Here is a 25,755-nt window from a genome sequence, read left to right on the forward strand (position 1 = left end):
GCCTTCGTCGCCCAGGTAAGTCAGGGACTGGCCAGACAATTGGGGATAAATTGAAAATTACATTGTGCTTATAGACCCCAGAGCTCAGGACAGGTAGAAAGGACGAATAAAACTATAAAGGAGACCTTAACAAAATTGACCTTAGAGACTGGCGGGGGTGATTGGACAGCCCTTCTCTCCCTTGCCTTGTTCCGGGTACGGAACACGCCTGGACCATTGGGACTGACACCCTTTGAGATACTGTTTGGTGCACCACCACCTCTGTTTAAAATCCTAGAGAGTGTGGCACGTCCTGATGACAGTTTTGTGCCTTCCACCCATCTTTTAGCCCGTTTAAAGGCTCTCGAGACGATCAGGCGAGAGATTTGGAAACAGCTAAAGGACGCTTACGCCGTTGGAGACCCTACAGTTCCTCATCAGTTCGAGATTGGAGATAATCCTCTTAAGCTGCGTCTGCGTCACGGACGCGACCCTGAGTCAGGACAACAACCCTCATGCCCCGATGCAACAGACTTGGGAGGTGATCAATAAAGAGGGGAACACTGTCTGGTCGATCACTGCAGTGCACCCCCCCATGGACTTGGTGGCCGGATCTAACGCCAGATATTTGTAAGTTGGTGGCTGGATCGCTCACCTGGGATCTCCCCGACCACACAGACCTCTCTAAACCACTGGCTGAAAAACAGTGCGTCCCGGGTGGGATAGGGAGCACATTCGGGTGCTCAGGACAGTTCTACCGGGCCAACCTCCGGTCCTCAAAATTTTATGTTTGCCCTGGTCAGGGCCACAGTTAAAAGCTTCGACACAAGTGTGAAGGGACCTCTGATTTCTATTGTGCTGCATGGGGTTGTAAAACTACTGGTAAGGCTCATTGGATCCCTACTTCCACCTGGGGTCTGATCACGGTAAAAAGAAACAGCTATGACAGGCCAAACCAGGGAGAAAGAGATAGTTATAAATACCCTAAAAATAGGTGCGCCCACAGCAATAGCCCAAATGGGCCTTGTAAAAACAGATACTGCAACTCCATAGCCGTGAGATTCACTAACATGGAAAAATGAGACCATCAGAGCTGGCTTAGAGAAAACAACTGGGGATTGCGCTTATATGCTGCGGGAAAAGACCCTGGGTTGATTTTTAAAATTAAGTTGACCCTAACAAGTCCTTCCCCAGTGCCTGTAGGACCAACAAAGTCCTTCCAGAACAAGGCCCACCTGCCAGACCCCTTGTCCTAGCACCTCTCCCGCCTATGCCAGTAACCATCAGCCCCTTTAATCTCATTACTCCCCAAGGTTCCTTGCCTGTGACCCCTTCCAATTCCTCAACGAGTCAAAGGCTCAAGCAGCGACAGTTGCAATTTAAATCAGGACGAACTTGGTATAAAAACTGGTTTAATAAGGCTCCTTGGTTCACCACTTTAATATCTACCATAACGGGCCCTTTATTAATTATTATCCTGCTCCTACTTTTTGGGCCCTGCATCCTTCCTTAACAGACTGATGCAATTCATCCGAGACCGACTATCGGTTGTACAGGCCTTGGTTCTAACCCAACAATACCAACAGCTCCAACAGGTAAAACCAGAGGTCATTGAATGAAAGATTTCATTCAATTTACAACAAGAGGGGGGAATGTAAGACCCCCTCCCCTGTGCACCCGCCATAGCAAGCATAGCAGCAGTAACGCTATCTTGCAAGGCAAGACTAGAATAATAGGTTCCCGGGATAAGATAAGGCCTGGGGCCCAGAGGAGAAAGATAAAAGCGTGCTGAGATAACAGAAACAGTTTGTCCTTGTCAAACAAGATATTTATGGTTGGCCATCTGGCCCAGGGAACGGGTAAACTCCCCTGTTCCCATCTGATGACCAGACCATAACCTCGCCTCATTTAAATTTACCAATCAGAGCCCTGTAACTATGCTTCTCGCTTCTGTAACTGCGCTTCCCGCTAAAATCCCTATAAAAGGCCCCCAAAAAGACTCGCTCAGCGCGCCAGCCTCTCCAGAGACTGAGACGCCCGGGTACCCGTCCCCCTACAATAAAGCCTCTTGCGTGTTGCAACCGAAACCTTGGTCTCGCTGGTTCTTGGTGGGGGTCTCCACGTTAAGACCACCGTGCTGGGGGTCTTACAAGCCACCATGTAGTTGCTGGGAATTGAACTCAGGACCCCTGGAAAAGCAGCCAGTGCTCTTAACCTCTGAGCCATCTCTCCAGCCCTCTTTTTTTTTTTAAAGAGTTGATTATTAATTAGATATACAGTGCACATCAGATCACATTATAGATGGTTGTAAGCGACCATGTGGTTGCTGGGAAATTGAACTCAGGACCTCTGGGAGAGCCACTCTAGCCCTGCAATCAGGTTCTTATCCTAAGATTTTTTAATTAATGGCTTTAATGGCTGGAGACTGAGATAGTCAGTGAGGTGAAATGAGGGGAGCGTCATGGGAAGGGGGGACATTCATAAGCAGTGGGTATTTCTTGGTTTTCTTGGTTTTATTTTCTAAGAGATCATTTCCTTTTTTTTTTTTTTTTTTTTTTTTTACCCTCATCTGTTTTATTTGTTAATAATGATGTTCCCAGTGGTATGCAACCTTGGCATCACCATCAGTCACAATATCAAAATAGTCTATTGTCTCTACTCAAACTCCGCTCACCTATGCTAGAGTAGCAGGTCTCCTTCCCCCAAACACAGACAGCCACTGAGATTAGGGCCCTGAAATCAACTGTCCCCTTTCCTCTTCTCTAGATCTTTTCAGGGGAGGGTCTCATCTGAGTCTGGACATCATCTCCCACCCCCATGCACTGTGCTGCAGCAACGCTGTTGTGTCCTACCTACACACAGCCCGCACAGCTCCCTGGCAGGGTTCCCAGGGATCGAAGCACCACTTTAAAATTTACAGAATAAAAACAACAGTTAGTCAGTTTACTTTGGTCTCTTGGAGAGTCACAGGGTTGTTGGTGATTTTCAGATGCAGTTTTTAAATCAGAGGCCCTTAGACAGTTGCTGGGGCTAAGTCAGTTCTTTGGGTCTTCCTCAACCATCTGGTTAAGGACAGCTTGGGGCTAGTGGTGTGCTCTTCCACTCCCTGATCTCTGTGTGACATTTTCTCTTCCTTCCTTCCTTCCTCCCTCCCTCCCTTCCTTTTTCTTTTGTTGTTGTTCTTTTGTTAAGAAAACACAACACTTTGCATTTCAGGTTCTTTATTTCCTCCTGTCATTAGGCCATGGTCCTACAGCTTAGCTCAGGGGACTTCCTGTTAGTCCTCACAGAGTGCCCTTCTCTGGGTGGAGCCAGCTGAACCCAGGTGCCTTTCTCTTTGGCTTCCTTTTTCTTCTGATCTGTTTCCTTCCCCCATGTCAGGAAACTCTCTCTGCTCATTGAATGCTTGGATCCACATACTAATTCTCTTGGGGGGGGGGGGGGAATCTTACCCTTAACTTGCTTGTTTGCAATGATGCTCATGGCATGCTGGGTAACATTGTAGACTCTTCCTGTTATGTCATGGTAACACTTAATAGGGCATTCCTTTGAACAAAGCCCATTCCCTTGATGTCTACAGTATTACTCTACTTGTAGATTTGCACATATGTGGCCAAAGGAACAACCCCACGTTTCTTAAAAGGTCTAGAAAGCATGCAGGGAGTGCCCCTCCTCTTTCCCTTTGTGTTTGTCATGTTGGCAAGTCTTTGGAATATACCTGCCACAGTGACAATTTCTTATGAATAGCTGGTCGTTCATCACAGCATAGGCTTGGTGGTCTTGGGGTAGCTATATTTTTGTCTACAGTGCTGGCTTCTCCAAATGGCAGGTTTAAAGAGTATAGCATCTTAGTTAGTTTTGTATTGCTGCGCAGACACACCATGACCAAGGGAACGTATAAAAAACAAAAACAAACATTAAATTAGGGGCATGCTTAAAGTTTCAGAGGGTGAGTCCATAACTCCTCTGACAGGAAGCATGGCAGCAGACAGAAGACAGGCAAGCAAGGCACTGGAACCATAGCTGAGAGCTTACATCTAATCTAAAAGTTGGAGGCAGAGAAAAAGAGTGGGTCTGAGCCAGGCGTGGTGGCGCACGCCTTTAATCCCAGCACTCAGGAGGCAGAGGCAGGTGGATCGCTGTGGGTTCGAGGCCAGCCTGGTCTACAAAGTGAGTCCAGGACAGCCAAGGCTACACAGAGAAACCCTGTCTCAAAAAAAAAAAAAAAAAAAAAAAAAAAGAGTGGCCCTGATGTGGGCTTTTGAAGCCTCGAAGCTCACCCCCAGTGGCATATGTCCTCCAACAAAGCCACTCTTTCAAATCCTTTGCCAACTAGGAACGAAGCATTCAAATATATAAGCCGTTCACATTCAAACTACCACAGAGACTCAGGTACAATGGATCAAGTATTACTTCTACTGTATTCTATGTCAGCCTGGGCCAAAGAGAAGAGAAGATGCATTATCTTTCCGTGGAGAGATAATGTATGTGCACTTTAATGGAATGGCCCACCAGGTGGTAGACCATTTTACATGCCTTTTGTCTCTTTTCTTCAACTACTTGTGTCTGTGCCTAAGTGTATTCGCTGACTGCATTTGTAGTCTGCCTGCCTGAGACAGGCCAGAATTCAGAAGAGTTGACATGCCCATGTTAGCTTTAACTAAAAATAAATGGGAATTCTAATGATCTGAAAAGGAATAACCCTATAGACTCACATGTTTGAATGCCTAGTCACCAGGGAGTAGCACTATTTGAAATGATTAGAAGGATCAGGAGGTGTGGTCTTGTCAAAGGTAGTATGTCACTTGGGGTGGGCTTTGAGGTTTCAAAAGTCCATGCTAGGCCCAGTCTCTCTGTCTGTCTGTCTGTCTGTCTGTCTCTCTGTGTCTCTGTGTCTGTGTCTCTGTCTCTGTCTCTCTCTCTCTCTCTCTCTCTCTCTCTCTCTCTCTGTCTCTCTGTCTCTCTGTCTCTCTCTCTGTCTCTCTGTCTCTCTCTCTGTCTCTCTCTCTGTCTCTCTCTCTTTCTGCCTATGTATCAGGACGTAGATCTCAACTACTTCTCCAACACCATGCCTGCCATGCCTGCTGACATGTTCCCTACCATGATGATAATGTACTATCCCCCAATTAAGTGCTTTCTTCCATATGAATTGGTTTAGTCATGTGTCTCATCATAGCAATAAAACAGTGACTAAGACAGGAATTAAAAATGAATGTCAGCCTTACTCCTACTCTTGGGCTATGTGGTGATTTGAATGAAAATGGCACCTATAGGCTCAGAGAGTGGCCCTATTAGGAGCTATGGCCTTGTTGGAGGAAGTGTGTCACTGGAGATGGGCCTTGAAGTTTCACGTGTTCAAGCCAGGCCCAGTGTCACACTCTCTTCCTGCTGCCTGCTGATCTGAATGCAGAACTCTCAGCTGCCTGTGTGCCACCATGCTTCCCACCCTGGTGATAGCAGACTAAACCTCTGAAATGTAAGTCAATCCAATTTAATGTATCCTTATCAGAGTGTCCATGGTCATAGTGATGGTCATTGTGTCTCCTCAGAGCAAAAGAAACCCCAAGTAAGGTTAGCTCAGAGGCAGAATCCCCAGAGGGAAGTGTCCATCCTGAGGGACTGCCTTGACCTCCCTGACTCTCTCTACCCACAATCCTTTTACCTGTTCTCCCTAAAAGCTCTTCTCAACACAACAGCTTAAAACACTCAAATCTTTTCTCAGAGTCTGCTTCTGAAATAGTTCCTGCAACCCACATTCTCCACAAATATTTTTCCCCTTGGGTAAATCAACCAGACTTGGTTTCTGTTCCTTACAACCAAAAATGGTTAAGTGTGATAAAGCAGAGAGAGCCAAAGAGATGGTTCAAGAGCCATGACATCAAGAATTAGCCAATATGACAGGAGGATGGGCAGTGAAAGGAACTGCAGGGGAAGTCTCTCTTGGAATTCTCTAGTGTTTCTTATCTTCATAATGTCACAAATCTCTTCTTTCTTTTATATGTGTAAATGAGCCCTTTTACAAAGCAGGCAGTCTACAGCAAGCAAGCGCTCTATGGGAGACACATCTGGTAACTTCTCTTAGGCAGTGAGGTGCCCGTTCACAGCACTTTCTCTCTCTTGGCTGCTCTCATTCCCTCCCTCACATGGAGGACTAGCCCTACTGTGAGCTCTGTGACAATAGTACGGTATGTCCTTGAAACAAGAATTCAGAGGGTTGGTGGAAACTACGGCGTTTGGTTGCTTTTATACCGCTCCTGTGAGGACAATAAAATTAAGAGAACTTAATTCCTGATGGAGTATAGTGAGAGAGTATAGCAATGGAGTATAACAAGTCCTGATATAAGGGGCCATGGGAGCCCATGGGACAGTCCAGGGGCCTTGTCATTGTGAAGATAGAGCAGAGGCAATTCCTGATGGAAGAGGAAGAAGAGGAGGAGGGGGTGGGTGAGGAGGAGAAGGAGGAGGAGGAGGAGGAAAGGCATTCAAGAACAGCTTGCCTACGTAGGAGCGGGGTTGCTATAGGTGGTTCTACTCTTTCCTGTGTGAGGTGACTGACAATATTATACCCCAGAGTAAGACACAATTTATAGGATTTCTGGGAAGAACTAGGTGGTGAAGAATTACACACAAGCTAGGCATTGGTGCCTAACTGATGCCCGAGTCTGCGTTAGGTTCTTATATCAAGATCTGAAAACAAAACAAACAGAAAGGGTGCACATCATCAACTCATGAAAACTCTTACTAGAAAAACATAGGAAACCCCTAGAATGGAAAAAGTTCAGTGCTTTGGCCAAATAAAACCTCTATGATCTGACCCTTTTAGGCTAGATTCAAAGTTGAGTGCCCAGGCAATTTATCGGCAAGCCAGGACACTTTGGAGAGAGAAATGGGATGCTATTATTAAGCCCGGACCAGAGGCATGAGTCAGGACCATCAAACAAGAACCAATGCCTGGAGACAGCAGAGCGTTCCTGGGCCCACCTGATGAAAGTCATATTGGACCAGTAAGTAAAAATGATCCGGACCCAATTCTCTTTTACTTGCTTTATTCCACATTCCACATTGGTAGATGGGGAAATACTGGAAATTTTCCTAAACATGGAACTTAGAGATCTGGATTCATGCCCAGCTGTTCCCTTCTTGACCCGAAGACTCTGAGCAGATCTCAGCCTCCAGCAGGGCAGTTTTTTCAGCTGTGGAACAGGAACAATTCTACCTGTTTGTAAAGATGTTGAGAAGACAGCTGAGGGGGCCCTCACTCAGCAACTGTGTCTGTCTGCCCTTTCTGTAACAAGTCTGGGGCAATCTCAATGCATAAAATAGCCTAGACCAGACGCGTGACTTCTTGAAAGCCATGAAAATAATTGTCCCACATTTCCACTGTGGCCTTCAAGGAGTTAAGCCCTGTTTATTTCCTCTCCAACACTTTTTCTATTCTATAAAAGGCCCTCCTTTCATTCAACTGGAAGGTTGATTTTTGACCTTTGAGCTTTTAACGCCTTTCCCACTGGAGAGAAAGAACACCTCAACCTTTAAGCGGAAAGGCATGTGTATTCTCCTTGATTCTGCTGGACACTGATCAGTTCCACCCAGAAGAGGCAAAAGGGGCAAGCTGTGTTCAGCCCTACACTGTCTCTGTGGTCAGAATGAAGAGTAACATGGAAAAACTCATGGGGCATAAGAAGAATAATATGGGGTTATTTTAACTGTAAAAGAAGACCACACACATGGTCCCATGTGGACTGCACCCTGGCCCGTCTTCAAAAACATGGAAGTTGCGTTCTCTCCAGCCATGCGTAGGCCTGGTTTAATTAAATGTAGGCCACGAATGGGCTGGCAACCACAACCCTGAAGCACAGTCCGTGGCTGTAGAAGAAGTTTCCCACAGTTCCCTGGTCCCCGATAAGACAGTGCGCATAAAGTGAGCAACCTGAATGCTTGGTACATGGTCCGCTCTTCGTTCCCACCCTTTTGAATTTAGCAGGAAACCTCCAAGATGAGATTTGACACAAGCATGCTTTTTTTTTTTTTTACTCTTACATTTTGAAATGGCTGTTTGAGGCTAATTAAGTCCACATGCTTCTGATTCATTTACACTTAACTCATCAAAACGTTGTTTTGTAATAGCCATTTGAAGTCCAAGGCGCCTCTCTTGAGTCTGAAGACCAGAAAGCTATGGTTTGCTAGCCGGCAGCAGGGTTCATGGCACCCAAAGGTTCAAATGTGGTTCAAGACAAGAATGTGTCACAGTTAAGAGTTGTCCTATGTGTCACTGTCAAGTGTGGGCTGATTTTGCATCTTCTGTTACTCACTTGCTTGGAATGGTAGAAGAAAGAAAAAATTAGGCTAAGGCCTTTGGATGTAATAGGGACACTTAGCTTAAATGACAATTGTATTTTTTTTTTAAATTCCTCATCAAGTATAACTAGGATTTACAACTGAAGATTTTATGTCAATCTCTACCACCTATTTCTGCTATAAGGACTTATTTACATCTTATTGGACTATGTTAAAGATCAGCTGGGTGCTCTTGGAAGGTGAGAAAAACAAGTCACCAAGGGCATGTCATTGAAGGCAAGATTGGAGTGCCGATTCCTGCCTGGCTGTCTCCACCATCCCTACCCCCACCCTAGGTGTACATGATCATCACAGGACCAACAACAGGGCCGCGAGACCATGTACTGAGACCTATAAAAATCATGGCCCAGGGATGGAAGCGAGCATCTGCTTCCGGTTCCTGGGTCGAATTGGCTGTGAGCGGCGGCGCCGCTGAGGGAGGCCTATTTGCTGAGCTTTCCCTGAAATGGACCGCCTGATTCCTTATGATAACTACCCAGCGATTTTCATGCCTGCCTCTGAGAATCCTCCAGCATAGATTCCTCCCCATGAGAGAGGGTACCACCCAGTCTACAATAATGAGTTGACCCAGTTTCTGCCCCGAATTGTCACACTGAAGAAGCCTCCTGGTGCTCAGTTATGATTTAACATCCGGGAGGAAAAGCCTCCTGGCGTCTTTATCTCCAAGGTGATTCCAGACCCTGATGCACATCGCGCAGGACTTCAGGAAGGGGTCCAAGTTCTAGCTGTGAATGATGCGGATTTCCAAGACACTGAGCACAGCAAAGCTGTTAAAATCCTGAAGACAGCCTAAGAAATCAGCATGCGTGTGCGCTTCTTTAACCTACAGTTATCAGCGCCAAAAAGAGAGGCCTGTGCACTAGAGCCTTGCAGACCACAGTCCCCCATGTGGAATCTGCCAGGGCAAGCTGACTAGCCCTCTGAAAAGTCAGTCACAACATTCCTCGCTTAGTGGATGGGGAGGATGGGGTGGATGGGGAGGATGGGAGGATGGGAGGATGGGAGGATGGGGAGGATGGAGAGTCAGCTTAACACCTGTTCTATCTGTTCTATATATAAGCTGTACTGCACTGGGAGTTCCCTAGTTTGCTAGGTGAGTTTTATTCTGGAAAAGGAGAGAGATAATGATGTCTAGGTGTCTGTAAGCCAGTGAGGAAAGGCAGCTAGAAAGCAACTGGCGTTTATCAGGTACCATAGATTGGTCACCTATACAGCTTATCATTTTATTCGTAGAAATCAATAGAAAAAAGAGTCTTGGGGGCCTTCCATCTGATTTGCCTGGTCAGGCTATCCAGTCCTTGTACATAAACTTTGGAGTCCCTTACACTTGGGAGACTCCAAGGAGACACTGGTTTTGCCACTTCTTCCTCATCTCCCCCAAAGTAAAAACGCAATACTGAATAAAAAATAAAAATAGAAAAATAAATCATGGCCCAGAATAAACCTTTCTGTCTTTTATGTTGATTATCTCAATTATTTTGCCATAGTGACAGAGATCTGACTTACACAATTGTATGTGAGGTAGACTTAGAAAAATGAGAATATTCGGTAAAATCCCAACAGTATGGCTTCCTGACTTCCTCTATCTGTGATTTTCATCAACACCTAGATTGTGTAAAGTAGGAGTTGAAATTTGATTTGGGCCACTAGAAAAGCAAGTTGCTTATCCAGGAGAAAAGGTGATTAGAAGTCACGGCTCTGTGGCCCTTTTAGAATATCGACCAACGTTGTATCTAACCTATTAGATTTTAGCAGCTAATCATATAAACCAGTTCTTCATCTGCTTCTCCACCAGCTAGTTCTCCCATCGAAACCATGAATAAAACTTTGATTAGGACTCACTAAAAGTGTGTTTGAGTGGAGCCAGGTTGGCAGGGCATAACCACAGAGCATCCGCCAACTCAGACTCATTAGCTGTCAGTAAGCAAAAGCTTCTCCCATAGCCTCAAAACAAATGGCTTAACGTCTCAGAGACTCAACGGCTCACACTCTTTACATGCTGTACAAGACCTTTGTTAAAGAGCCCATCAAAGTCATGTAAGTTCTATTCGTTATATTGCACACACACACACATACACACGCACGCACACACACACACACACACACACACACGCACGCACGCACGCATGCATGCACGCACGCACGCACGCACGCGCGCACGCAACAACAACCAACCAACCAAACACAAGCAAAAAAAAAAAAAAACCAAACAAACATCAAGCCTCATTTTGGTGACTTCCCTCTCCATTTCACATGGAAGAGCATCCATTGATTTAACCCATGGAGCCCCTGGTGGCCCACAATCCCCAGGGCCCTTTTCTTAGCCTGTGGACTGCTGGCCTGGGGGCTTACTGATACTCCTGTCTACGGCTGCAGAGCTCTGAGGCCAAATGGCTAAGCTTCATTCTGGGATGGTGTGTAGCACCCCAGAACATCATGATCTCTAGTCTCCTTTTATCAGCTGTGAGCCGGCATCTCCACCCGTCTGATCACAGATGTCATGGACAGCCCTAAACTCTGACAAGATAGGTAAGCCATGCCATAGAAGCCTAACACAAACAGGCAGATCATCTGTGCACAAAGCGGCAGAATTAGTAGCGTTCATAGACGCTGCGACAAATGATTATGCTGTCAACTCAACACAAAATTAAGTGAGCAGGGACTCAGCCGTCAGCAAGCCCTCGGCACTCTTGTTCTTCACACTGATCGGGAACCTCGAAGGCAGTTTGATCCATTTATTATAAACTCAGCATAACTCTATTCTTTGCCCGTTTGCGTGAGATGATAAAAATATTTCTACTAATACTATGCTAAACACAAGTATGGAGGCAGGCAGCAGTGAGTGGCAGCTCTGGGATCACGTGCATTTCCAGGCACTGTCTCTCAACTTGCAATATTAGCCATATAAGGGGCTTTCTTAGACATTTTTTTCCTAACTCCTGCTCTATGGATTTTAAGACCATAGATGCGTCATAAATCTGTTTATATAAACATAAATATGCATAAATTATAGTTGTTTCACCACCACCCTCAAGAATCATGTTTCTACGCCCCTTGAGAATGCATGGTCTGTATCAATGCTCCTCATAGGAAATGCAGCTCAGCAGTTGGGCTCTTGGTTAGTATACCCGGGGCTCTGAGTTCGACCCCCAGCACCACCAACAAAGAAAAAAAAGTAAAAAGGGAAGTAAAAGGGAACAAAGATGGAAGAAGGCAGCACAGCAAGCCTCCTGTGATGTTAAACTTCTAACTGCCCACTCTAACTCTCTTTAATTTTTATTTGATAATTATATCTTAATAAAACTGTATCCTCCCAATGGACACATTAAAAGGTAATAGGGGCCAGGTAAAATTAATTTTAGTAATAGATTTTACTTAAGCCAATCTATCTAATATATCATTGCAACAGATAAGGACTCTAAAAACTTAGAAATGACCAGCACTCAGGGAGGTAGAGGCAGGAGGATCACTGTGAGTTCGAGGCCAGCCTGGTCTAAAAAGCAAGTCAAGGACAGCCAGGGCTGGAGAAACCCTGTCTCAAAAATAAAACAAGACAAAACGAAAAACAAACAAACAAAAATCCTTAGAAATGAAATATTTGTTCTTATTCTCTTACTAACTCTTCCAAATCCAGTGTGTGTTTCACACTTAACACACACCACAATGTTGAATGATTGCATTTGGAGTGTTCACTAGCCAGCTGTTACCAGTACTGGACAGTGTAATTATAAATGACCCAGATTAATCTATAGTAACCATTCTTGCCAACCCACCTCAGGAGAGTTCCAGGACAGGCAGGGCTACACAAAGAAACAACAACAATAAAATGATGGCTCAGTAGGTAAGGGTGCTTGCTGCCAAGCTTGAGGATCTGAGTTCTATCCCCAGGACCCACATTGTCGAAGAGACCAGACTCCAGATTTACAAATCTTCTGATTTTAAGGGGGAGGGGGTATGAGAGAGAGACAGAGAGAGAGACAGAGAGAGAGAGAGAGAGAGAGAGAGAGAGAGAGAGAGAGAGAGAGAGAGAGAGAGAGAAAGATTTTCACCCATCCTGATTCATTTCCAGACAAGTGTGGAGTCAGGCAGGAGGGGAAAGAAGGGGGGGGGGGTAGCTGCAGAAAGCACCTGCAGTGCACTGCTCATCAGGAAACAAGAGAGACTTCAACGAGGTGGAAAGTAAGAGCTGCCTCCCAAAGGCTCTGACCTGCAAATGCACTCTGCGCCCCTCATGAGCTCACACTCACATACACTAAGCAACAGATAAACATGTAGGAAAATATACATAAATTATAAAAGAGACATATAATGAGATTGGATTCTACAGGCATTTTCTGTGGCAGCCTCTGCACATACACACACCTGCACGGTCCTCGATTTTGGTGTTTAGCGAACATTCAAAGCAATGTGGGGCTGTCAGGATGGCTCAGCAGGTAAAGGCACTCGCTGCCAAGCCAAGCCTGGGGGCCTGAGGACTTACATGTGGGAGAAGAGAACCCACTCCTGCAAGCTGTCCTCCAACCTCCACACGCTTGCTGTATCGTGCACCCCCTCACATACATGGATGTGATTTGCAAAATGAACTGCCTTTCGCCTGTTTCAGTTGTTGTCTTGGAGGATTCCTTAAAAAGAGCCGTGGGAGTGGCTAGAGCTACAGCTCCAAGGTTAAAAGTGCTTAGTACACTTACAGACAATCCGAGCTCTATTCCCAGCATCCATGTCAGCTGGCTCACAACGGTCTGTAGCTCTGACCCCCAACTGTCATCCTTTGGCCTCCAGAGACACCCTCACACCCGTGTGGCACGGACACACAAGCAAAAACATTCTTTTTCTTTTTCTTCATTTTTGAGGCAGGCTCTCACTGTTTAGGCCTGGCTGTCCTGTAACTCACTATGTAAACCAGGTTGGCCTGGACTCACAGAGATCCACCTCTGCCTCCAAAGTTCTGGGATTAAAGATGCACCCACACCCAGCCCCCCCTAAGAAAAGTTTTAATTGAAAATAAATAAATAAAATTGTAAAAAAGTAGTGTGCATCCCATTAGGAGGGAGGGTTCCGACCAGGAATTATTTCCTCTATTTCTCTGCACACTCACTGTGTCTCAGGACAAATCTGCTTGTCACCGCTGGAACTAAACTTGCTAGTTACATCTAGTAGGCAGAGGCCAGGCATGCTGCCAAATAGCCTACAATGCACAGGACAGCCCCCTCACGTACAACAAAGGATTACCAGGGCCAAAATGTCAATAATGTCGAGAAATCCTCTACGTTAAAGAAAATAGATTCAGCACACATATCCATTGGTGAGGGGAAGGGAAGGCCTAAGGGTAGGAAAGTGGTGTGCCAAAACCTGCCATAGAGGCTTCTTCAGATGTCCATCCCAGGCCAGAGTTATCCATAACACCTTTAAATAAATGCGAAGAAAAGCAACAGCCCTCCACAGTCACCAGCTTTGGGGTTGGTTGGAGGTGGAGAGGCCATTTTGTGTGTGTGTGTGTGTGTGTGTGTGTGTGTGTGTGTGTGTGTGTGTGTGTGTGTTTGTTGTTTGTTTTGCTCTATGCAGCCCTGGTTGACATGGAGTTGGTTATGTAGAGCCTGCTGGCTTTGAACTCATAGAGACCCGATTGCCTCTGCTTCCTGAATGCTGGGATTGAAGGCGTGCACCACCACACCCATCTAGTGGGGTTCTCTCTACCCGTAGATTCAGTCTGCCAAATACCAATAGAAAACATTCAGAAAGGTGTCCAGACTTCTCTCTCCCATTACTCCCTCAGTACATTAAAGCATCCGTTCGTACGACATCAACACTGGATTAAGAATTTCCAGTAGAGGTGATTTCAGTCCCATGGAAGGCTGTGAGGATGACATGCAAAGACACTCCTGCACTGGGGTCCTTGGACCAGTCCTCTGTGCACAGTAAAGGATGGCATCAGAGGTAAGGCACAGCCGGAGTACAGGAGCAGGAACAGCCTTCTCACACGTCTGAAGCAGTCACCGGCTCTGAGTAGTCTGTACGAAGGTGCCAACAGGAGTTGGCGATGGCTCAGTCAGGAGCTCGCTGTCCACGCGTGAGGATCTGGGTTTGATCCCCAGCACTCACATAACACACCAGGCATGGAGCTGTGCATCTCCAACCCCAGTACTGGGAAGCCAGAGGATCCCTGCGAATACTGGCCCAGCTAGTCTAGCCAAATCAATAAATAAGCTTCAAGCTCAGTGTGCACGCCTTTAATCCTAGCACCCGGGAGGCAGAGGCAGGTGGGTCACTGTGAGTTCGAGGCTAACCTGGTCTACAAAGGGAGTTCCAGGACAGCCAGGGCTACACAGAGAAACAACAACAACAAAATGATGGCTCAGTAGGTAAGGGTGCTTGCTGCCAAGCTTGAGGATCTGAGTTCTATCCCCAGGACCCACATTGTAGGAGGGAACAGACTCCAGATTTACAAATCTTCTGATTTTAAAGGGGGGTGGAGGGAGGGAGGGAGGGAGAGAGAGAGAGAAAGAGAGAGAGAGAGAGAGAGAGAGAGAGAGAGAGAGAGAGAGAGAGAGAGAGGAGATATTTTCAGCATTTGCAGTCTGTGGTTCCTGTCCATGAACCAGTCACTTTTCTGAGCACACAGAAGGCCCAACGGTCACCCTTGGTTTGCAGAGATGCAGAGAGGTTAAGGCAATAGCCCAAGGCCAGGGTGAAATACAGAAGCAGAGCTCTAGCAGGATTGTCAGCTTGACAGGGAAGCCTTCGCACTGGACCATCAGCGTGGTAATCTGGCCTAATAGAACCTGACACTTTCACATCCTCAAAGCCAAGACATTGCAGGTGTTTCCATCTACCAACTCTCTCCCTCAGTCACAGAGACAGACCTAGAGAAAGCGCGAAAGGGCACCAACATTCCCTCCCTGCCTTCATCCTCTGTTCATCCTGCAGTCCCTGGAAACTGCAGGCGCCACACTCCCTCTGCAAATGTGAAGGCACAAAGAGGCAGGTTTACTCCCGGAGACTCTTGCCACAGTTCTGAGGAGCCACTGAAAGGCTGGCATGAATCCCTACCCTTCAGAGCTAGCCTAGAGGAAACACCAGCATTTTAGAACTCTCTTCCACGAAGGGACGTGAGCTCACTTCCTGAGGAAATTACTGCAGGGGGCGTCTGCAGAGGCCAGCTGGGCCTGGCGTGACAACATCTGAAACAGCCCATGGTGGAACCAGGCATGAATATTGATTCAAATGAGTCGCGCATATTTGGGCACTCCTTTATTATTTTATTCACACTTGGCCCCCACATCGTTCATTTGTGCAAGACACTGGGCCTCATCGGCTCATAGAAGCCTATGAAGCTAACTGCTTTGACGAACTTGGTAGCTAAGACAGTAGTGAAAACTTTAAGCAAAGCGGCAGAAAACTCTCACCTGGAAGGGATCTATCTGAGCACAGGTCCCTCAGAACCAGACCCCGTCCCTTTCTTTCTGTCTTTCCTGAGACTGTGGAAGAGAAAATATGGCTGCCTGCAAAGGATCTTGCGATTGTCCTTTGAACAAATAGGGCTCTTTTCTAAGATCCACATTCTTTTCACATGGCCTCATGAAAACATAAACATTCACTCCATCCTCAAAAAATGCAGGGCTCTGGAGAAAAGTGCCAGCGCTCAGCCCCCTGGCTGCCACAAACGGGTGTCAACAGTCAGTTCCAGTGACAGCCTCTGTCCGGAGCTCAGGGCTGTAAGGTATCCCACAGGGGCAATGGAGAAGGATCCAGTCTCTCTCCGGGACGGTTCACACGACCCTCCCTGAAGACAGCTGGCCCCTCCGAAGCGATGTTGAGAGGCTAAATGGGCCTCCCCAAAGCCCTGTGTTGTCTTTTTACCACCATCTGAGTTCTTGAGTCTATTCTCAGTCTCTTATCAACCTGAAAGGGAAGCAGAACAAAAAGTTTGAATTTCTTCACGGCATGATAAATAGAACTTTGTGCATTTTTTTTAAATCCTGAAAACTTGCTGATAAAAACTTTAGTCAATGTTTGCCACTCTGGTTGAGGAGAGGTGTCAGATAGAAACTATTAACCACCTGGGAGGTGCTGGTGCACCCCTTTAATCCCAGCACTTGGGAGGCAGAGGCAGGAGGAGCGCTGTGAGTTCGAGGCCAGCCTGGTCTACAAAGCGAGTCCAGGACAGCCAAGGCTACACAGAGAAACCCTGTCTCAGGCAAAGGGGAAAAAAAAAAAGAAAGGCAAAACAAAACAAAAACATAAAAAACTATTAACCAACAATTACAGTGTGTCTTAAACGTCATTAACCAAGAAAAACAAGACATGGCGTATAAAAATCCAACAAACTCACAATGGAGGAAGACATTGGTTTTCTTCTTAAGTTGCTCCCACCAAGGTTCCGAGATGGTGTCCATCTTTAAATCAGGTTTCTACATCTTGGGGCCCAGCCTCTGAGACTAAGTGTCTCTCTGGACATGAGGAAAAGACATTTTTCTAATGAAAGACTCTACGTGCCTGTGGAAGACAGAATTGTAACTCTAAACAAAAAAAAAAGTTTTTTTTTCATGGCCCAGTATAGTGGTGCATGCCTTTAATCCCAGCACTCAGGAGGCAGAAGAAAGAAAAATGAACATTGGGTTGGTTATATCGACCAGATGATCTCTCTGAGTTCAGAAAGCAGGTCTTCGGAAGTAGGAGAACAAGGCAGGTCAAAATTCATCAGGAGTGTGTCCTCAAACTACACGTTGAGTGGCGCCCAAACACTTCCAACAAGGGGCATCTTGCTGAAGCTTCATCAGGTGCCCACCATCCTGAACCGTCTATGCAGAAAAGGGAAATATGCTTACTAGGTTCTTTGTGTGTTCCTCACTTGAAACGACTGTTATAGGAGCCATGAAACAGGGTGAATCGGAGAGCAGTTCTCCCTCACCGCCTCATCTTTGGATACACCGACTGCTTTCCCTCAGCCCTCCTGCTCTCACAGAAGTGGACCAATAAGTACGAAGGATCGGGCTGGAGTCTCCGCACAGCACCAAACGTAGCACAGCAGCACACGTCACGCACACACAAAGATACACCAAAAGGTATACAGACTGCCACACATAATGACATACATCATGTATACCACATGAAAACACCCTAAATGCTACACACACACACACACACACACACACACACACACACACACACCACTGCATATTGCAACACACCCCTCATCCCACTACACACACCACACTGTACTACATCACACACTCCTCATACCTTACTTACCTTAAATACTACACTATGCAAAAACATCACATTACGTTATGCATACCCCAATATAAACACACCAGGCGTTGCTTGCACAGGTGGAAACTCACTGTGAGAATCTGTGCCAAGCCTTTGAACAGCCAAAGAGGACAAGAGCATAAGAAATGCCGGGAGACTGGTGCCACTGGGTAGCCAAGTGTAACGACATCCGACATCCCAACATCCCGGGCTTCTTCCTAGAGCACAATAGGCTTGGCCTCTCAGCTGGGAGGCCATACACCGTGAGCCACTGATTTCAGAGAAACAAGGATGACTACAATCCACATTCTAGAAAGTGCCAGTGCCTCTGACTCTATGGGTATGAAAGAAACAGTAAATCTCAACACTAAATGAGTGTTCTTGTTGTTTGGGGAATTTTTACATCAAATGGTAATAATAGCATATTTTGTAAGCAAACTTAAGCTGCAGTTTTTTGGTTTTTGGTTTTGTTTTTTTGGGTTTTTGGTTTTGGTTTTGTTTGTTTGTTTGTTTGTTTTTGGTGATACTAAGCCAAGATTTAATCAGTAAGGCAAGAGCTGAAATGTGATGTGTGAGTGGATTCTATGGGAAGAAAGGAAAGAGAACCAGAGATTGTGTCGTTCATATGAAGGAGGTCATCTCACACACATACACACACACACACACACACAAACACATTTTTCTTGAATGTACAGAAAAAGAGCCCAAAGAAGTCACAGCAGGTGATCAACAATTGTTATCTCTAAGGAAGAGACGGGCTGTCTAGGGAGGAGACAATCAGACCCTTTCACATTTGACTCTGTCATTCTAATTTACTAGAATCTCTGAGAGTGAGAATGCATTTAATTTGTATAATTTAAAGATCAGTATTAACAGCAAGGAAAATGAAAGGAAAACATAAATCAAATTTATACCCAAAAGTAAAAAAGTATAAGCCTCCAAATGTATGCCTCCATTGGTGGGCCACCTTGGCTTAAGAGTTTAATTTTGAATTAATAAAATATATTTTAAAAATAAAAATATTTTTCCTCTCAAAAAAAAAAAGTTTGATTTTGTTTTTAGGCAGAAGATGTTCTGGAGATCACTCACAGAAAGCAAAGACCTGTGTGTCCAGTCTCTTGTGTGTACCCCAGTGTACTGCAGACCATGGAACTCTAGGACTTGATGGCAGTGGGTGTCACAGCCAGCAGAGAGCTAACAGTGTGTGTTTGAGACCATTTCCAATTCTGTCTCTAGCCTCTACCTCTACAGGGACACTGCCCTTTCCTCTACGTCTCTACTTCTTTTCAGACAGGAGTGGAAAACGATCCATCTGCCCCTCAGTATCCATGGGGTTCTAGGATGCTCCACATAAAAATATAGGGACATGAGACCCTTCTAAAAAATGGCCTAGCGTTTGCATAAAGCCAATACAGTGCCTCTTGTAGACTGTAATCTTTGCCTTAGGGTATCTATTGCTGTGACAAAACACTATGACCAAAGTAATTTGGGGAGGAGAGGGTTTACTAGGCTTACACCTCCACAGCCCTGTTCATTATTGAAGAAAGTCAGGACAGGAACTCAAACAAACATGGCAGGAATCTGGAGGCAGGAGCCGATTCAGAGGCCATGGAGTTCTGCTTACTGGTTGGCTCCTCAAGGTTTACTCAGTCTGCTTTCTTTTCTTTTCTTTTCGAGACTGGGTCTCTCTGTATAGCCTTGGCTGTCTTGGACTTGCTTTGTAGATCAGGCTGGCCTCAGACTCACAATGATCCACCTGCCACTGCCTCCCAAGTGCTGGGATTAAAGGCATGTACCACCACACCTAGCACCTATCTTAATTTTTGAAGCCAAGTTTCTCACTGAGCCCCGACCTCACCGACTCTGAAAATTTAGCTGTCTATAGGTCCCTAAGGACCATCCTGTTTCAGTACTGAGACTGGATTGTGGGTGTAGGCCACCACATTCAGCTGGGACTCTTAACCCACGTTCTTAGCTCTTTAGCAGCCTAGCCGTCCCCCCAGACCAACAGCTACACTTGTAAAAACAAACCTTAGAGAGTGGGCCAGGCTTGGGGAAATAACAATTGACAAGCACAGTGCAGGACAGATTTTCCAGAGACAAACAGAAAGTTCACAGCAGTTTCCAATTTCTTGCCTTAGCGTCATCAGCTCAAGTCCTTCAGACTTCGCACTCCACACCTGCTCCCGCCCTCTTGATCCCGGCAAGGCACCCTTGGTAGAAGTCAGAAGATGCTTGTAACATCTCCCACCTGGGATAGGGTTTAGATGAACTCTGAAACAAAGTGAAGGTGAAACACAGACTCATGACAGAGCCTCATGTCTCACAGGAAAAACGCATCATTGCAAAATTTCCCCACTCAGCTTTCATAACCACAGCCACATGGCCATTACTGGGATTCTTGCTGGTGAGCTGCCCCTGTGCCAAAGGCCATTACTTTACAAGATAGAAAACTAGGCCCCAGCCTAACGTGGGCATGAAATCCATGAGGGTAGCAGAACAGAGCCCGAAGCCCTCACTGAAAGGCTCTGACTGTGGAGATACCAGCAAGGTAAGGAGAGTGGGACGAACAGACCCAGTGTTTCCTTGCATTTCCCACAGCTCACCAGCCCCCAATTTCTAAAAGGAGCCCCTCTCCCACAGGCCTCTGTGTTCGGCTGACTGTAAACACAAGGAAGGTGGCACCAGGGGCAGAGGCCGAGCTTCCTAGGGCTCTGAGCGGAAGTCTTTGAAAACCACTCAGCCGGAACTTGTCAAATATACCCATTCATTAGGATGACCTGTGTTCTAAGGTGAGATCCTCATTCCTAAAACTGCTGGCCAGAATGCGCGCGATCATTGTATTTATGGTTTATTTTATTTTATTTTATTTTTTGGGTTTTCAAGACAGGGTTTCTTTGTGTAACAGAGCTATGGCTGTCCTGGACTCACTTTGTAGACTAGGCTGGCCTCAAACTCATAGAGATCTACCTGGCTCTGCCTCCCAATTGTTTTGTTTTGTCATTGGTTTTTTGTTTTTGTTTGTTTGGTTTTTTATTCTGTATTGTTTGATACTTTTACCCATGAATATAATCTCTTATCATGTCTCAACCCCTAACTGCCTGCCCCCTACTTTGCCAACCTAGCTGCCGGTCAACTGATGAATGGGTAATGAAAAATGTGGTACTATATACAATACAATTTCATTGAGCTGTAAAGAAAAAGGAAAGTATAAAATTTGCAGGTAAATGAATGGAACTAGAAAAATTATACCGAACAAAGTAACTCAGACCCAGAAAGACAAATACTGTGTATTCTTTCTCATGTGTAGGTCCCAGCTTCAAATCCTTACATTTGTGTATTTAACTTGGAGCACCAATAGAGGCCAAGAAATCAGAAAAGAGCAGGCGAGGCGTGGTGGCACACACCTGCGATCCCAGCACTCTGGGAGGCAGAGGCAAGCGTATTGCTGTGAGTTTGAGTCCAGCCTGGTCTACAGAGTGAACCAAGGACAGCCAGGGCTATACAGAGAAACCCTGTCTCGAAGACAAACAAACAAACAAAAAACAAAACAAAAAGAATGGAAAGGAAGAAAAATAAAGAAAAAGAAATTGGAAAGGCTCACCATTGGTGAAGAGTGAAGAAGGGGACAGCAGAACACAGGGGGTCTGAAGAAGGTTGAGTGAGAAGAAAATGCGAGGAGGCCGGAGGGGAGGAACAGCTCACACAAAGGATTTTGAAAAAGCCATATGGAAAGCGACTATTTTAAACAGTTTCCTGAAATAAGAGTTTAATTGGAATTACCGTCACTGAGGGACAGTGCTCCTTTCAGAAGTTGGTAGGTAGGTTGTCCAACAAAAGCTCAGAGGCAGCTGTGGGATACCCATCTTCAAGTAGTCAAGGGGTCCCGAATACCTCCACAATAACAGAGGCTATTAAGATAGCTCCTAGTTACCCATCAAAGCTGCGGGCCTGACAGTGCGGCTGACTGAATTGGAACGTCTCCCATAGGCTAGTAGTGTGTTTCAGTGCCCTGAGGTTTCTTTCCCAGGCCAGCGCTGTTGCCTGCCTGTTCTCTGCTCTGACTGTGCTTTGGTCGGCTAGCCTCTCATACCCATGGCCATGCCTTTCCACTGTGATCCCCTTGAAATGTAAGCCCAAAGGAGCCCTTCCTTCCTCAGGCTGCTTCTTGTCCCGTGCTTGCTTATGACAATAATAAAAGTAACTAGTGTCCGATGAAAGCAAGGTATTCACGGTCCCTTTAGTCTCCCCCTCCCCCACCCTCACCTCGGATTTTAGGAATTTTTAAGAAACAACGCTGAGGATCCCTCCAAGGTTGAGGGAAACCAGTCCCTAGCTGCCTCTTGTTAGGCTTGGCCTGGAGCCCCCTGCTTAGCGATCTCTCCTGCCACCTGCTATTTATCCCCGAACTTTAAGCCACCCCCTCCCCCACCCCCCACCTCCCACTCCCTGAACTGCTCAGGCTCTGTTGTTTCCGGCAGAAGGATGAGGACACTCCAGCCTTCCGCCCAGCAGCCTCTAAAGCACGGGAGGCCAGGACACTAGCCAGGGAAGGCTCTGCTCTGAGGAAAATGATCTTCAGGAACTCAGCTCCCCTGGTTATTTGAATTTGGGACACCTGTCTGGGTGAGAAGACTCATACACGCGCAGGCTTAGCCTCTTCACCCGTTTCTGAAGGATCTGCCCTGAAAAACTTTTCGTAGGCAAAGTGTGGGTGGGACCATGGAGAAAGCTTTAGGCTAGAGGAGAAAGACCTCTCATCCCCTTGTTTCTGCCTTAAGCAAGTTGCTTGCTGTTCAGCTTTTCTAGTGTCTATAAAAGAAGGATTTGGATTTGCCCGCAATTCTTTCTAGTTGAAAAACTGTATAAGCCTATGGCCATCTTTCATCATTTGTATAGCTTTCCACATGAGGACCATGTGAGCAAGACCTCCTTGCCTCTGTTCAGCCTCCCCCTGTCTGCTCTGGGCATTGTTAAATTTCCCACAGGCCCTCTGGGTCAGGAAGGCCACCAGCCCTTGCTGGCAATGTAGTCGGGAAGCCGTAGCCCTTCCATCCTGCTTAGTCCTGCCTTCAGTAAGTCCTCACAGCACAGCCTGACACAGCCTGGCATAACCAGAAAGATGAGCTGGTATTGTTCAGCCTTAGATTTAGCCTCAAGCTTCCTGAAAACCAGAGAGAAGGAATCCAGGTAGATAGTATATTAACACTGTGGAATGGAAAAACTACCCTAATACAGAGTCCAGAACGTCCAAAGGCAGGCAGCTTCCTGCTGTGCAATTTCCAGAAGGATTTTGGTACCAGTGACAGAGCAAATGGCACGCTCAGTGCCTTGTGGGAGAAGGCGGCTGGCTGAATTTTCTATCGTTTCTCAGAAAGACCTGCAGTGTGTACAGCTGTCTGCCTGTCTGTGGCTAGCAAGTCAGGTCGTAGTGCTGGAGAGGAAGTGGGTGCAAAATCAGGTGACACAGGTGGTGGCGGTACACATGTGGGAGAGGACACAGATGATGGTGCACACTAGCACTGGTTCTGTAGGGCAGGTAGGGAAGTCCTCTCTCCCAAGTGACATCTGAGCATAGGCCTGGAGGAAGTAAGGAGTGGGTTTGTTGTCTACAAGGTGGGGAGGAGAGAATGTTCCCAGCATGGAGACAGCCAAGCAAAGACCTTGGGTGGACAGAGCTTAGAATGCTTAAGAAAAAGGAAGGGGCGGGGTTACTGCAGCAGGAAGTGAAGGGAACGACAGGATGTGGGATCAGAAAGGAATAATCTTGGGCAGGGCTGAGGACACTAGATGTGTGGCCAGCCAGGACTTCAGTTTTTATTAAGTGAGCTGGGAAAACCCAGGTGGCTTTTAATCTGACTCCTGATGCACAAAGCTGGAGATAGATAACAAAGGCAGCTTCTTCCTCCTTCTAAAATACCCGGAAGCCACTGGAGTACTGATCATGGCTTTCCTCCAGTGCTGCTGGGGTTTTTACCCAGCTTTGAAGCCTTACACAGCCCTGAGAATGAGCACCTCCTTTGCTTTTACCATGCTGCCTTCTTCACCTTAGGCCATGGCTTAGTCCACATAGGTTGCCAACACAACTACCATATGTTGGGTTATTTATGAAAAAGAAGTGTTACTTACGAGAGGGTGCAGTCAATTCTACAAACTCACATAACAGAAGACCAAAAAGACCTAGTTAGCTCTCACCAACACTTCTGTTTACTGGCCTCAGCCCCGTCCATGGGGAAGCACAGCCATTGCAGTCTGGTGGCCTCCAGAGGGCTCTGCTTTTTTGACACTGTTGCACTGAGGACTTCTTCCATGGGAAATTTAGAGAAGACATAGGCATAGGCATAGGTTTTGAACTTGGTCCCTGAGCCTGAAACTTCGAGAAGCTTTCTTTCTGGCTTATGGCGTCTGTAGAGAAATCACAGGAGGAATATTAGTGCACTCTTAACTCCCATTCCTGGCCATCTCAACGAGGCAGATCACATGGCCCCCTGTGCTGTACTTTTCATTTCCCATATGTGTTAGCCAGGAAGACTTGAAAAGGGTATGCCTGGGGAAAGAACAGAAAAAGTATTCCCTGGGGTGGCTTCCAGTCAGAGAATGGGATGACTTGATGATAGGTATGCATCAGACCTCTGAGACTGTTTTTAGACACTGGGACATGCACCTTCTGACATGGGATTATGGTGGATATTGTCCACACTAAATAGGGAAGGCTGAAGGAGGTAGAAAAAAAGATATATGTTGTGCCATAGTGGACACAGCAAATTTTCCTAGTAAGCTCATAAGAAAATTCTGTCCCAGCTGATATGGCCTGAAGACCCAAGTTCAATTCCCAGGATCCACATGGATGACCTGGACACATACATACATACACACACACACACACACACACACACACACACACACACACACACGAGGAGGACAAGGAAGAAGAGGAAGAGGAGAAGCAAGTATTGATGCATTGATGGGTTCACTATGCAAGTCCAGGAAGCATTCAGATTGGGGTGCTTTTCTGTCAAACAGGAACAAACAGGGTTTTTCAAAAGCTCTACTGCCATTTTCTAGAACTGCCATAGCAAATCATCCCAAAGATGATGGTAGAAATTAATACACTTCTAGAGTCTGTAAGTCCAAGTCAAGGTGTAAACTGAGCCCCTGTTCCCAGAAACTCTATAGGTTTATCCTTTTCTGTCTTTGTCCTAGTTAACTTCAACTGTCAACTTGACACAGCCTAGTCATCTAAAGGTGTCTCAATTGAGAGGTTTCTCAGATCAGATTGGGCTGTGGTCATTTCATGATTGATGATCGATGTGGGAGGGCCCAGCCCACTATGGGTGACACCATTCCCTAAGCATGTCGCCCTGGCCTACAGAAGATAAGTAGGTGAGGGGCTGGGGAGATGGTTCAGAGGTTAAGAGCACTGACTGCCTTTCCAAAGGTCCTGAGTTCAGTTCCCAGTAACCACATGGTGGCTCAGAACAATCTGTAATATGATCTGATGCTCTCTTCTGGCCTGCAGATGTACATGCAGGCACAGCACTGTGTACATAATAAATAAATCTTTAAAAAAAAAGATAGGTAGGTAAGCAAGGCAGTAAACAGCATTCCTCCACGGTCTCTGCTTCAGTTCCTACCTTCAGGTTTGTGTGTTGAGTTCCTGCCATGACTTCCCTCAATGATGGATATCCAGTAAGGTAAAATAAACCCTTTCCTCCCTAAATTGTTTTTGGTCATAGTGTTTATCACAACAATAGAAAGCAAACTCAACACAAGGTCAAAGTCACAGTGCAAGGACACAGACATGGTCTTTGGGAACTACCATTCAACCTCTATGTATCCCAAAGAAATCTTTGTAGCCGGTGGCTGCCCACAATAAAAGGTCAACACTGTAGAGAGAAGGCAATGACATAGCTATTCAGAATCAGGAAGAGGTGCTGAGCTAGAGAGGTGGGTATGCAGGCCATGTAAGTGACTGGCAAAGGGGACATACTTTGTGGCTTTGTGGCTATGCTCTGCATCATCTGGGAACTTTTTAAAGAAGATATTCACCTCTAGGCTGGTCCCTGAAAGAATCTGATTTATCACAGTTGCATTAGGTAAGGACATTGGTGTTTGGAGGTCCCCTTGGGACTCTAATATGTATGCACCTAAAATAAAAGAAGCATTGGT

At 46.2% G+C, this 25,755-nt stretch overlaps 1 pseudogene across 1 annotated transcript; it reads left to right on the forward strand.

The window, feature by feature from the left end:
* The first annotated feature begins 8,741 nt into the window (after positions 1 to 8,741).
* LOC311597368 (PDZ domain-containing protein 11-like) lies at positions 8,742 to 9,200 on the forward strand (annotated as a pseudogene). Its single transcript has one exon. The product of its transcript is annotated as a PDZ domain-containing protein 11-like (transcript).
* Positions 9,201 to 25,755: the final 16,555 nt, after the last annotated feature.

The sequence above is a fragment of the Acomys minous genome (genome assembly GCF_964271855.1).
Source record: "Acomys minous genome assembly, chromosome: 5".
Lineage (NCBI taxonomy): Eukaryota > Metazoa > Chordata > Mammalia > Rodentia > Muridae > Acomys > Acomys minous.